Source organism: Pinus tabuliformis, chromosome Q, assembly GCF_031772625.1.
Source record: "Pinus tabuliformis cultivar Carrire ecotype Pingquan chromosome Q, CPIR1, whole genome shotgun sequence".
NCBI classification, from domain to species: Eukaryota; Viridiplantae; Streptophyta; class Pinopsida; order Pinales; family Pinaceae; genus Pinus; species Pinus tabuliformis.
In genome coordinates, this window is record NC_142296.1 from 8,533,978 (window position 1) to 8,546,296 (window position 12,319).

Consider the following 12,319-nt stretch of genomic DNA (forward strand, 5'->3'; position numbering starts at 1 on the left):
TAGGGTTCATCGGTCCTTCAAACAGGTCAGATAACAACTTCCTTAACCATACTGCTTATCTGCTTACTTCACCGGTTGCAACGTATTCAACCTCTGCACTACTTAAAGCAACGATGTCTTGCTTTTTGCTCATCCATGAGATCATGGAGGATCCCAAACTTAAACATCCTCCCATGGTGCTCCTTCCATCTTGCTCATTGCCTCCCCAGTCGGAGCCTGTATATCCAATCAATTGGACATCATTCCTTATATCATACTTCAGACAATAGTGGATGGTTTCTTGTAGATATCTCATAATATGTTTCGCTGCTACCAAATGATCATGCTTCAACACCACTTGGAATTGAATGAGAACATTTACTGCAAAGCATATGTTTGGTCGAGTATTCACCAGGTACATTAATGATCTAATAAGTTTCTTATACTGAGAAATATCCACATGGCTAGATTCAGAACTTCTTAGTCTCTTCAAATTTGTGATCATCGGAGTAGTCATAGGTTTGTAACCCATCATGTCAAACAACAACTTGATCACATACTTTCCTTGACCCAAATAAAATTCATCAGGCCCTTGCCAAACTTCTAGTCCCAGATAGTAATGCATCAGCCCAAGATCCTTCATGTCGAATTTTGTTGCTAGTTTCTTCTTGCATTCTTCAATTCGACCTTCTACACCTATTAAGAGAATATAATCTACATACAGAAGAATGATTACCCAAGAAGACCATGCACATGTTAGCAGATGAGTTGGATGGAGGAGCCACACTAATGCACCCGGATGCAACTGAGGCAAGAGTTCACTGCAGCAACATGTCACCATGGAGCACATGCACACCATCACGGACAACCATCTTAGCATCAGCTCACCACCTTCACCATCACAAGCATGTCTAAGTGTTGGTCTCACCACAACGAACTAAGTGTAAGTGATGTCTTGCATGGCTTGCTCAAGCCGTTTTGTCTCACATGGCCACATATGCATTGTAATGTAACATCTTATTAGGTGGAAGTTCAAGTGTCGATGGTTGGATGTAACAGTCATAAGGTAGATGAAGAGTCACGAGGGTAGATGAACTGTCACAAAGGGGAATGTCAAGGGTCACCCCACCCTTTGTTATGAATAGAACCTCATAACTCAATGTAAAGGATTTCGTTTAGCCAAACTTCCGATAAGACTATCTTGGAGAGAGCTTGGACAGTATTGTAACGAACCTTGGCTTCTCCACTCTGCAGATCTAGTACATCTCTTTGGAGGGGCAGGCGATTGTGGTTGTAACGTTCTGTTGTTGGAGCTAGTGGTTGGACATGGATGCATTGTATGAATGGAATTTACACTTCTTAATATAACAAGAGCCAACACGTTTCATGCATATGTTGTATTATATTCTATGCTATCTGGTTTACAAATGATATATGTATCTATTTACTTATGCATGCATGTATAACTATCTGTGTATATATGTATGGATCTTTCTGAAATGTGTTGTTGGTTTAACCATCACTTTGGATTGCTTGCTAACTTTCTTTCAATGTTGTGATGCATCTTTGCTTGTGTGTTCCCTTCTTAACTGCGTGTTATCACAGGTTTCCAAGGGGCACACTTATCTCAACCCCCATGTGTTTGAACCTCTCATGCACCTTCCTTGGCTTGTTGCAGTTGTCACACCCTTACTACCAACATAGACATCTTACTTGCCTCTATGAGAACTCGCAGTTAAGGCACTTCCGTACGACCCACCACTGGTACTCCTACACTAAATGGTCTGAGGTCTAATTGGGACTTCTTACCAAGGAGATCCCCTTACATGTTGGTAGGTCCAGAACCATCAACATTTTGGCGCTAGAAGGAGGGCCATATGACAAGCTGAACCCTCATCATCTGTTTTGAATCTTGACACATCTATCATGGAGTTTGTTATAGTTTGTCATTCGAAATGTCTGTCCAACGGAGATATCTTTCATGTCGAGAGGGAGTTCTGGGATCACTTGTCACAACTCATGTATGATGGTGAAGGCGAAGTGGCCTGGCCCGAGCACTTAGATGAATTCCATGTGCTCACGCAGGGCATGGAAGATTTTAATGAAATAGAGGCCTATTCGCTGCATGCACACACACTTCATAACCACCCATTACAATGGTGCAACACACTACCTCATAACTCTATGCACTCATTCAAGCAGTTCAGTGATCTAATCAAATATGTTTTCCACCATTTTGATCCTGAAGTGTTTGATAAAAAATTGTTAAAACAACAGAAGGCCCCGCACGAATCACCTGTGGAGTTTTCGGAGCGTTTTTGTCTATTCATGTTTGAAGCCCCGAAAATTCAGATGAAATTTCAGTATCTCATGGATAGATTCAAATACTTCCTTGTCCAATCTATCAATACTAAGAAGAAGTTCAAGCTTAAACCCCGCTCAACATACTTCGGTGATGGAACTGCACAATCACAGACAGACACGGTCACTATCACAAGTGATTGTCCATCGTCCCCTCGTCAAACATCTCCGCCATCGTAGAGTGATGTGGGAGAGCATGTGCACACCTTTGTTCAACCATCACATCTTCCTAACATCGCTCCTTCCGATTTTTGTGCAAACTTGGTTATGAGTCCCACACCTTGTCACGTGTATTTTGTACCTCAACCTCCATCTTTGAACTGGGATAATCCTCTGTATGACATTGTCTTGTGTTCTTCCATTCCAGACTCTACACCTGTTTTGAACGAGGATCGATCTATCGATGGAGTTGGTGTTGCACAACCAACATGCATTGACATTCATGAAGAGCATGAATCAGAGCTTGAACATCCACTGGCAGTAGAGGACCATCCTTGTCTATTCGTACCTCCTCCGTTTTTTCCTGACCTCCTTGGTGATCCTGCCATCCCTGATTTTTCATGTGTTTCTCCGTCCACGAAAGCACCCATCGTTGATCATTCGCAAGACACACCGGATGTTTGTCCATCATCTGACAACGGAGAGGGCCGATCATTCTTTAAACATCCACTTGATTTTTCATCTATCTTTTCCGGAAACGCAAAGGATGAACATTCTTGCTTCATTTGAAATGGGGGTTTGATAACTTTTTATGCTTGCAAGAAACCTCCCACTTAGTTAAACAAATAAATGATCTAGCTTATATATGACATTTGCAGAATTAAATACTTGAAACAGGTGCATGTCTTTTTATTTTCACTGTTTAAGTGATTTAAGTCCATTTGTTTCTGCTAATATTAAACACATATAACAGCCATATAATGCAGCAAATAAACATCAACACATAACAACAAATTTAATCTAGGAGTTCACTCGAATATCGTGGGCTATGTCTCCTTGAGCTTTTGTCATCTTGACTTGGCTCTTTGGGATTATGGCAAAGTTTCTTTTACAAGTTCCACACTTAACTCCAAAGGTTACTGAACTGAACCAATGGGCTTAGAATACCATCTATATCCCTGTCATGGTTGTCATCACTCTGCAAACAGATCTAAGCTCCCTTAGACTTGATTCCTTCAATCAGTGCTCTGAGCTACCCTGAGCTTCTTGATGGAACTAACTCCTTTAGAATTCTCCAACTGTCACTAAAATATCATCTACTGTCTCCATCACATATCAAACACCGAAAATAGACTAATCATTTGCTCAAAATGAGCACTGCATCCCCAAACTAGGCCTTCCTCCACGGTTGGCACTGGGCTACCTTAAACTTCCCTGTAGCATCTCAGCCTTTAGAAGTCTTCAAATGCTTTTGAAAATCCATGCAATGGATTCAGAAGGCTCATTACAGTTAGGAATGACTATTGGTTCGCTGAGAACGAGTACTGGTAGCTCCTACAACTGCCTCCAACCCTTGGTGGCCCTAAGCTCCAAAATCTCCCTGGATGAAAATCTCCATGAAGATGACTTCTTCAGCTTCTTTGGACTATTCCATTGGCTTCAGAAGGCTCCAATTAGCCTAGCTAGCCTCTTGTTCACTCTCTCTCTCTTTGGTCGAAAACTTCTCCTTGAGTGTATTTAATTAATATCCCCTAGGGATACTCCACCAAATTTGGTGAACTGCACCTAACTCCAGTTAAACTTGGCATATCTACCTAAGTTTAGTTGCTCCACCAAGCTGACCATCGGAGGTGATCCGTTACAATAACTGTTTGGGCGCGCATATGAGGCGGTATAATCCCGACGGTTAGGGATAATCCTTTGTAGAGCTGGCGGTCATGCAACAACATGTCAACTGTTTGCAACCGTTGATCTATCTCACTCGATCCAATGGATACTGCGTCATTCACTCACCAACTAACTCGGAAGATCTCCACCGTCGATGTGACCCGTCCAATCAAACGACAGTTGCACAATCTCGTGCAAATTCTTGCATGACTGATATCAGGTCGAGGCGCGAAAAGTAGTTTTCTCGTGCTACGTGCCAACCACTAAGGTTAATCGTGTGATATCGTAGAATGCCATTTATAGCTTTTTGTCCGTGCGAGATACCGTTTCCCACTTTCGGAATACTACTCACGTGCTCAATACGAAACTTAAAGAAAGACGTTTAAGGAGAGGTTTAGCACTTACCCCAAAAGGGAATATTCCAGGGAAAATTAATCTTTTTAGTATTTTCAAAAACCAAATTAATCTTTGTCAAATGTCCGAAATTGCAGTTTAATGGACTTTTCAAATTGCGATAACTCCTTCATACAATATCGATTTTTCGAATCGTTCATGGTGCCGGAATAAGGAAGACGAGTTCTATCTGTTCGCTTAGGTTCAACACTCTTTCGAACACTTTGAAATTTGAGTTATCACTAAGGTCCTTGATCAATATCTGATCACTCCTCCCCATTAGGAATCTTTTGGACCCCAAAAGACTTATATACTAATCTGTACAGTAGATGAGAGTACAACACCCTCTTCTCTCAGCCTCCATACACTTGCCTTGCATGGCTAGTGCCTTTGAACCAAAACTCCAAGGTAGTCGACACTTCCCTTCCTGGATTCGCTTATCCTCCTGTTAGGAACTGTTTTCCTTGAACTCATTTAGAATCTCTGTTGAGAAGTTTACAGAAGGTAGCTGAACATCGCTTCCTTGATCATCGACCCAAGGTGGCTCAAACAAACGTGAGATTACATCACAAATATATGCATACTTAACTGAAATTTGCATATGTACCAACGAAAGTATGTTTTACCAAACCACTTCTTACCAAACCACTTCTATGGCAACTTTTGTTGTTGAAAATATTCTTCTGACATCTTGTCAAAAGCAACATAATGCAAGAAAAACAACTTGACAACATAGATTCACATCACGTGAATCATCATCATGTCTCTTTCATCTTGTGTACAAATGTTCGACTAAATCACAAGCCGACAAAAACATGCCTTTTTCAAATAACTGACTCTCCAAGTCAAGCATGTACAAAAATAACTTGACAATTCTTTTTCAAAGTAGAAAGAATTCCACCTCTTGTGAAACACTTCATCATTATCTCCCTTTTTCAATCTTGGAGACAAAATCAACTTTTCCAAGTCAATATGACATTGCATGCATGTTTAAACAAAGCAATCGACCATCAAGTCAATTACACATATGTGTTCAAATACAATGAAATCATCAACATTCCTTTGTTCATACATACCATTCTCATGCATGTATTCCATTCTTCAACTTTCTCTCAAGCACAATCATAAGTATAAGATCCTCAGTGCAAGATCCTCAATCATATGTAAATGTACTTACAAAATTGAAATGAACATAATTTTGCTGCAATAAAGTGAGTCTCATACTCAAATTTTTCATTCACCTTTTTGGTAAAACCCTGCAACTTGCATTCCATTGGCAAAGAAATGTGTCAAATCAAAAGACATGCAACTTTAATTGGATAAGAACTCTAACCATTTCTTACCAATCCACATTAAAGGCACTTCCTTTAACTCCACATTGACATCAACATGTGAATCATCTTGAAACACATAAATTATGGAAACTTCCTTTCCATTCTTGTCATTATCTCTTTCCACCTTCTTCAAATTTTGTGGAAGCATTGTTGGATTCAAAATCCAACATTTTTCCGCAATATGTCCTTTCTTATGGCAATAATTTCAACACATGTTCATCCTCTTTACAACATAATTTTCCTTGTCCAATGGACCTTTGGCTTCTTGCCTCCTCTTCTTCAAAAGTTTCCTGCAATTTGTCAAAAAGAAATTGCTTCTCTTCCTTCATGGAATTCAACTGCTCTCGAAGTTTGGTGCTCTTCCTTTCATCTTCATACATTTGTTTCACCATATCCATCATGATGAACAAGTCTTACTTCATGTCTTCATCAAAGAATCTTGTCAAGGAGGAGGATTTTGAAAACTCACTTATAGAAGTTGTCATTACAAAAATGAACAAAAGAGCTTCAACCAAATTCACAAAGCTTTCAAAATCTATTGACAAAACTTCTGAACTAAATGGTTGTACAGTCAAACTCTTATTCAAGCAGTGTTTTGCAAACAAACCCTCTTGTGCTTCAAGGGTTGCCTTGAGGTCCTTTGGGTAAGTCGAATGCCTTCAGCTCTTCTTCCTTCTTATCCTTTCCTGGACTTAGCTATCAGGAGCTTTCCCTTCACCTTTGCAAACTCAAACAACAGTCAGTTTACAAACAGTCAAACAGTCAAATCCTTTATACTGTTTAAACACCTTTCAAGTCAAACAAGCAACCTATTGCTCTGTCAATCAAGCAACATGCTCTAATATCACCTGATTTGAAATGGGGGTTTGGTAAATTGTTATGCTTACAAGAAAACTCCCACTCAGTTAAACAAATAAATGGTCTAGCTTATATATGAAATTTATGGAATTAAATACTTGAAACAGGTGTATGTCTGTTTATTTTAACTATTTAAGTGCTTTAAGTCCATTTGTTTCTATTGATATTAAACACATATAACATCCATATAATGCAGCAAATAAACATCAACACATAACAACAAATTTAATCTAGGAGTTCACCCAAATATCGTGGGCTACAACGCCTTGAGCTTTTGTTATCTTGACTTGGCTCTTTGGGATTATGGCAAAGTTTTTTTTACAAGTTCCACACTTAACTCCAAAGGTTACTGAACTAAACCAATGGGCTTAGAATACCATCTATATCTCTGTCATGGATGTCATCACTTTGCAAACAGATCTAAGCTCCATTAGACCTGATTCCTTCAATCAGTTCTCTGAGCTACCCTGAGATTCTTGATGGCACTAACTCCTTTAGAATCCTCCAATTGTCACTGAAACCTCATCTACTATCTCCATCACATATCAGAAACTGAAAATAGACTAATCATTTGCTCAAAATGAGCACTGCATCCCCAAACTAGGCCTTCCTCCATGGTTGGCACTGGGTTGCCTTAAACTTCCTTGTAGCATCTCAGCATTTAGAAGTATTCAAATGCTTTTGCAAATCCCTGCAATGAATTCAGAAGGCTCATTACAGTTAGGAATGACTATTGGTTCGTTGAGAACGAGTACTGGTAGCTCCTACAACTGCCTCCAACCCCTAGTGGCCCTGAGCTCCAAAATCTCCCTGGATGAAAATCTCCATGAAGATGACTTCTTTAGCTTCTCTAGACTATTCCATTAGCTTCATAAGGCTCCAATTATCCTAGCTAGCCTCTTTTTTAACTCTCTCTCTCTAGTCGAAAACTGCTCCTGGAATGCATTTAATCAATATCCCTAGGGATACTCCACCAAATTTGGTGAACTGCACCTAACTCTAGTTAGACTTGGCATATCCGCCTAAGTTTAGCTGCTCCGCCAAGCTGACTGTCAGAGGTGAGCCATCACGATAACTGTTTTGGTGCGCATATGAAGTGGTATAATCCCAATGGTTTGGGATAATCCTCCATAGAGCTGACAGTCATGCAACCACGTGTCAACCGTTTGCAATCGTTGATATATCCCACTCAATCCAACGGATATCATGTCGTTCGCTCACCAACTAACCTGGACGATCTCCACCGTCGATGTGACCCGTCCAATCGAACAGCTATCATGCAATCTCGCGCAGATTCTTGCACGACCGATATTAGGTCGAGAGTGTGTGAGAAAAGTGGTTTTCCCATGCTCCGTGTCGACCACTAAGGTTAATCACGTCAAATCGTAGAATACAATTTATAGCTTTTTGTGTGCGCGAGATAACGTTTCCCACTTTCGGAATACTACCCACACGCTCAATACAGAACTTAAAGAAAGACGTTTAAGGAAAAGGTTTAGCGCTTACCCCAAAAGGGAATATCCCAGTGAAAATTAATCTTTTTAATATTTTCAAAGACCAAATTAATCTTGGTCAAATGTCCAAAATCGCAGTTTACTGGACTTTTCAAATTGTGATAACTCCTTCATACGGTATCGGTTTTTTGAACTATTCGCGACGCCGGAATTAGGAAGACGAGATTTATCCGGTCACTCAGGTTCGACACTATTTCGAACAATTTGAAATTTGAGCTATCACTAAGGTCCTTGATCAATAACTGATCACATCTACCCCTCTGTGCGATTCATCGAATCATGAGGATGCCGACTAACATCCTGCATTTTCTGATCTTAGTTGTCGTGATCTATTCAACCCATCATCCGATCACGATGTTGCTTCACTTTTTGTTAATCTATCTAAGACACTGGTATATGATGATCCATCTATCAACAAAGATGAAACACCCCATATTGTCGAGGCATTTTAGCCCGAGCTAATGGTTATGTCAGGCCCTCGCTGTCTTGAGATTGGTTTCATTTCTGATCAGGAAATTGTTCAAACATGCAAGGCTCCTCATCACTCATCTGTATGCATTGAAGATCAATATAACACTCAAATTTCACTTCCTCCACTTGAACTACAAGATCCCATTGCTCATGCATTGCAGGAATCTTACTCAGCAAGCACACTTGCGCAATATAGGTGGTCTACTTTCCTCGTTTATCCTTGCATATCATAGTCAAGAGTGTGCATATGCTTAACATATGCACGTAGTGTCACACAGCATCATGGTATGTCCACAGACTACATGTCATGCACTTTCACTCATTTTTGTTATGTGGACACTTGTAAGCTCAGAGTGTATCTGTCTTCATTGTTGTATCTTTCACAGCTTCTGGTCCGCATGACCATGTCGCTTGCGAACCATGCCTTCACCAACATGGGTCAACCAATGTGCTGATGGCTGCATTGGAAATATCACTTCATATGTTAAGGCCCATGCACCATTAGCTTAGGAGTAGGAGCAGTGTTTGCTTATAGTTTGCTTGCTTGCATGCTTGTTCGCTTTCTTGCTTTGTTTGCTTGCTTGATTTTTTGCTTACTCACTTTGCTTTTACATTTACTTCTGCTTCTGCTTTGCTTTGTTGTTTGTTTTCTTGTCTTCGTTCGTAGGTTAGTTTCGGATGAAACCATGCATGACTCTTGAAACAAGCTGGGTAAAGTACAAGAGGCCTTGTGCTATCATTACTTGGTTATCTGTCATCTTGTCTCTATATGAAGAACTTGTTACTTTTATTCCATGATACGTCGATGGAAAATATGTATTGTTCGAAGTGAACTTTGGTGAAAACACAATGGTTGCGTGCTAACTAGTATCACCTTCTCTAGTCGGTTGTTTTTGGGTTAATCCTTATCAGCTCAGTCAAGTAGAGTAAGATGAGGGGGAAAACCTTAACAAGCACGTCAGAGGTATACATAAACTACTTCTATGAGGAATAACCTCTTCTGCTCTCAATAAGTTGGGATCCCCCTTCCGCCTCTGAAATGAATAAGTGCTATGCACAGTTATGAAAATAAAATAAAAAATGAAAAAGTGAATTTTTTTTTAGAAAAATGAAAAATGAATAAGGCGAAAGAAGAGAAAGGCTTCATGTACAAAGAGGTGATGCAAGTAACTCCATCGAGGTATTGATGAGGCTCGCTAGTAGCAGAGCGATGCTTATGTTCCTACGTGACTCTGTCGGGGTACAGTCCAGGTCTGCTGGTAGCATAGCAACACTAGAGATGAAACTAAGACTCTGACAACTATACTACTTGTGCACTAATACACCCCTCAACCCTAATCGAAACAACTGTGTTAACTTGGCTTGGAATGTGTATCAATCGACCAAGAGCTTTGCAGATGCTACATCTTACAATCAAGCAAGTGTGGAAACCAAGACAAACTGAGAACTGAACAATACTTCCAAAGGTGTTAGGCTTGCTTTTCACGAACAAGGTCCATTTAGAGAGCTGGAGTTCTACCAGTGTGTCACCAAGTGTTGTAGCGGCTACAACCACCCTCCAAATTTTTTCCTTAGCTTCATTTTGGAGACTCCCTACCAACCTTTCATAGCAACATGTCTTGCTCCGTCAAGTACACAAGCTTCAATGATTTTCTTGCAGAATGACAACCTATCCATCAGAGTTTGTTGCATTCCTCTCATAGGATGTTCCTCTAGGCTTGGTCCAGCTACAGGCTAAGCAATTCCCTCAAGAAATTATGCAATTCTGGAGGGAGACCAGCCTTCCCTCCAAAAATTGCACAATTCTGTCTGGCAGCCTGCTGGGCTCCAGAATTGCGCAATTCTGTCTGGCAGCCTGCTGGGCTCCAGAATTGCGCAATTCTGTCTGGCAGCCTGTTGGGCTCCAGAATTGCACAATTCTTCCAGTCAGGCTTCATCCAGAAAATTACGCAATTCTTCCCAATACGGTTGCTCAACCCAAAATTTGCGCAATCCTGGGTAGTAGTCAGCTGCTCTGCCCAGAAATTGCACAAATCTTCTGCACAGCCAGCCCAAATACCTTCCAGAAATGTGCATTTTCTCTCAGCAATTGAGAGCCTCTTGCATGTGCAGTTGATTTGACCCGTTCCCTCTAGGACCGAGCAAAACCGATTTGCAGCCATGGGCTGCTTCTCCCAAGGCAGCATGCAAAGGAATCCCTTGATTCACGGACCTACTTCTAGTAGCTGGAGGTTGCATGCAAGGATCATTTCAGAAACCTACCACCAAGTGTCACTCTTCCTAGATTTGTGGTATCCACATCACATCTTCAATTTTATAAAAACTCATGAACTGGATGCTGCAGAGCTCATTCCTCACATCGACCTTGCAGCTCTGACATCCCACGTTGCATCTAGGAGTCATCCGCACATTCGGCTCAACTGTTTTGGGGTAAGCCCACTTTTCATGACTTGTGTTGCATTTCTAGCGCTTTTTGTGTTTCACTTCGTATGAATGATGTCTGCTTGATTTTAGTGAGCGCTTGCTGTCGTTTTGATACATACTAGCTTGTACTAACACCGTTTCAGTTTTCATTAACATCTCACTGGTGTCGCATACATGAAACTATTTTTCACGAATGGTCGTCGATTTGACAACTCGCCTCACCCACATGCATGTTGTTCCTTTTTCTGAATCTTTCATCCACTGTTTGCATGCATGATCATTCAATTATGTTTACACTTAGTATCACCATGCATTCACATTCACATTCACTTTCAGTCGCCTGTCGGCGGGTTTGGGAAGCCTTGGCCCGAACTCTGCCTCACCAAGACAACATTGTGCAATCCTGAGAGGGAAGGATCTATCTTCCTCTCAAGAAATGCACATTTCTGCCCAGTGACTGTCCTCTGGTCTTGCATTTCGTAATTCTAAGGGAGAGCGACTGCAGGCCTGGAAAATTGCGCAATGCAGTCACTGAGCTTGCAACCATTTTCAGCTGAGATTGCGCATTGTGCAATTCCAACAGTAACAGGACTGTGCATTGCGCATTTCCAGCTGTCAGTCAGCCTCCTGATAGCCCGAACTGTGCCTTGCGCAGTCTTCGCAGTCATTATCTCTTGCAGGTCCTCTATATTATGTCTCATCAGTGTTTCCATGTCTCCAGTTATCGCAGGTGTTCATTTTCCTCTTAGTAGTACATGTACGATGGTTTCTAGGAGATCAGAGTCGAAGACACCATTTAGAGCACACTTGGGGATGCAGTCGATCAAGTGTTTATGGACTTGCCTAGCCATGAAGACATCAAATTGTTCGTAGACAAGGACATCAAGATATGACAGCAGTAGCACCACAACAAGAAATACCATGAACAACAGTTGAAGGCAGCATACCGAATGCAACAAACGCAAGAGGAAGGTTGTTGACAACACAGACGCGGAATAAAGTTGCAAGCTCAAGTAGATCCACTTGTGATGAAAGCAACTTTGGAGACTTAGACTATCAGGTGACGGCGCGACATGAAGATCACGCGAAGGAAGAGGACGGGACAGAGAAGGAGTTGCATGTGCTCAAGAAGCAACTCAAGGAAGAACATGTGCTGCA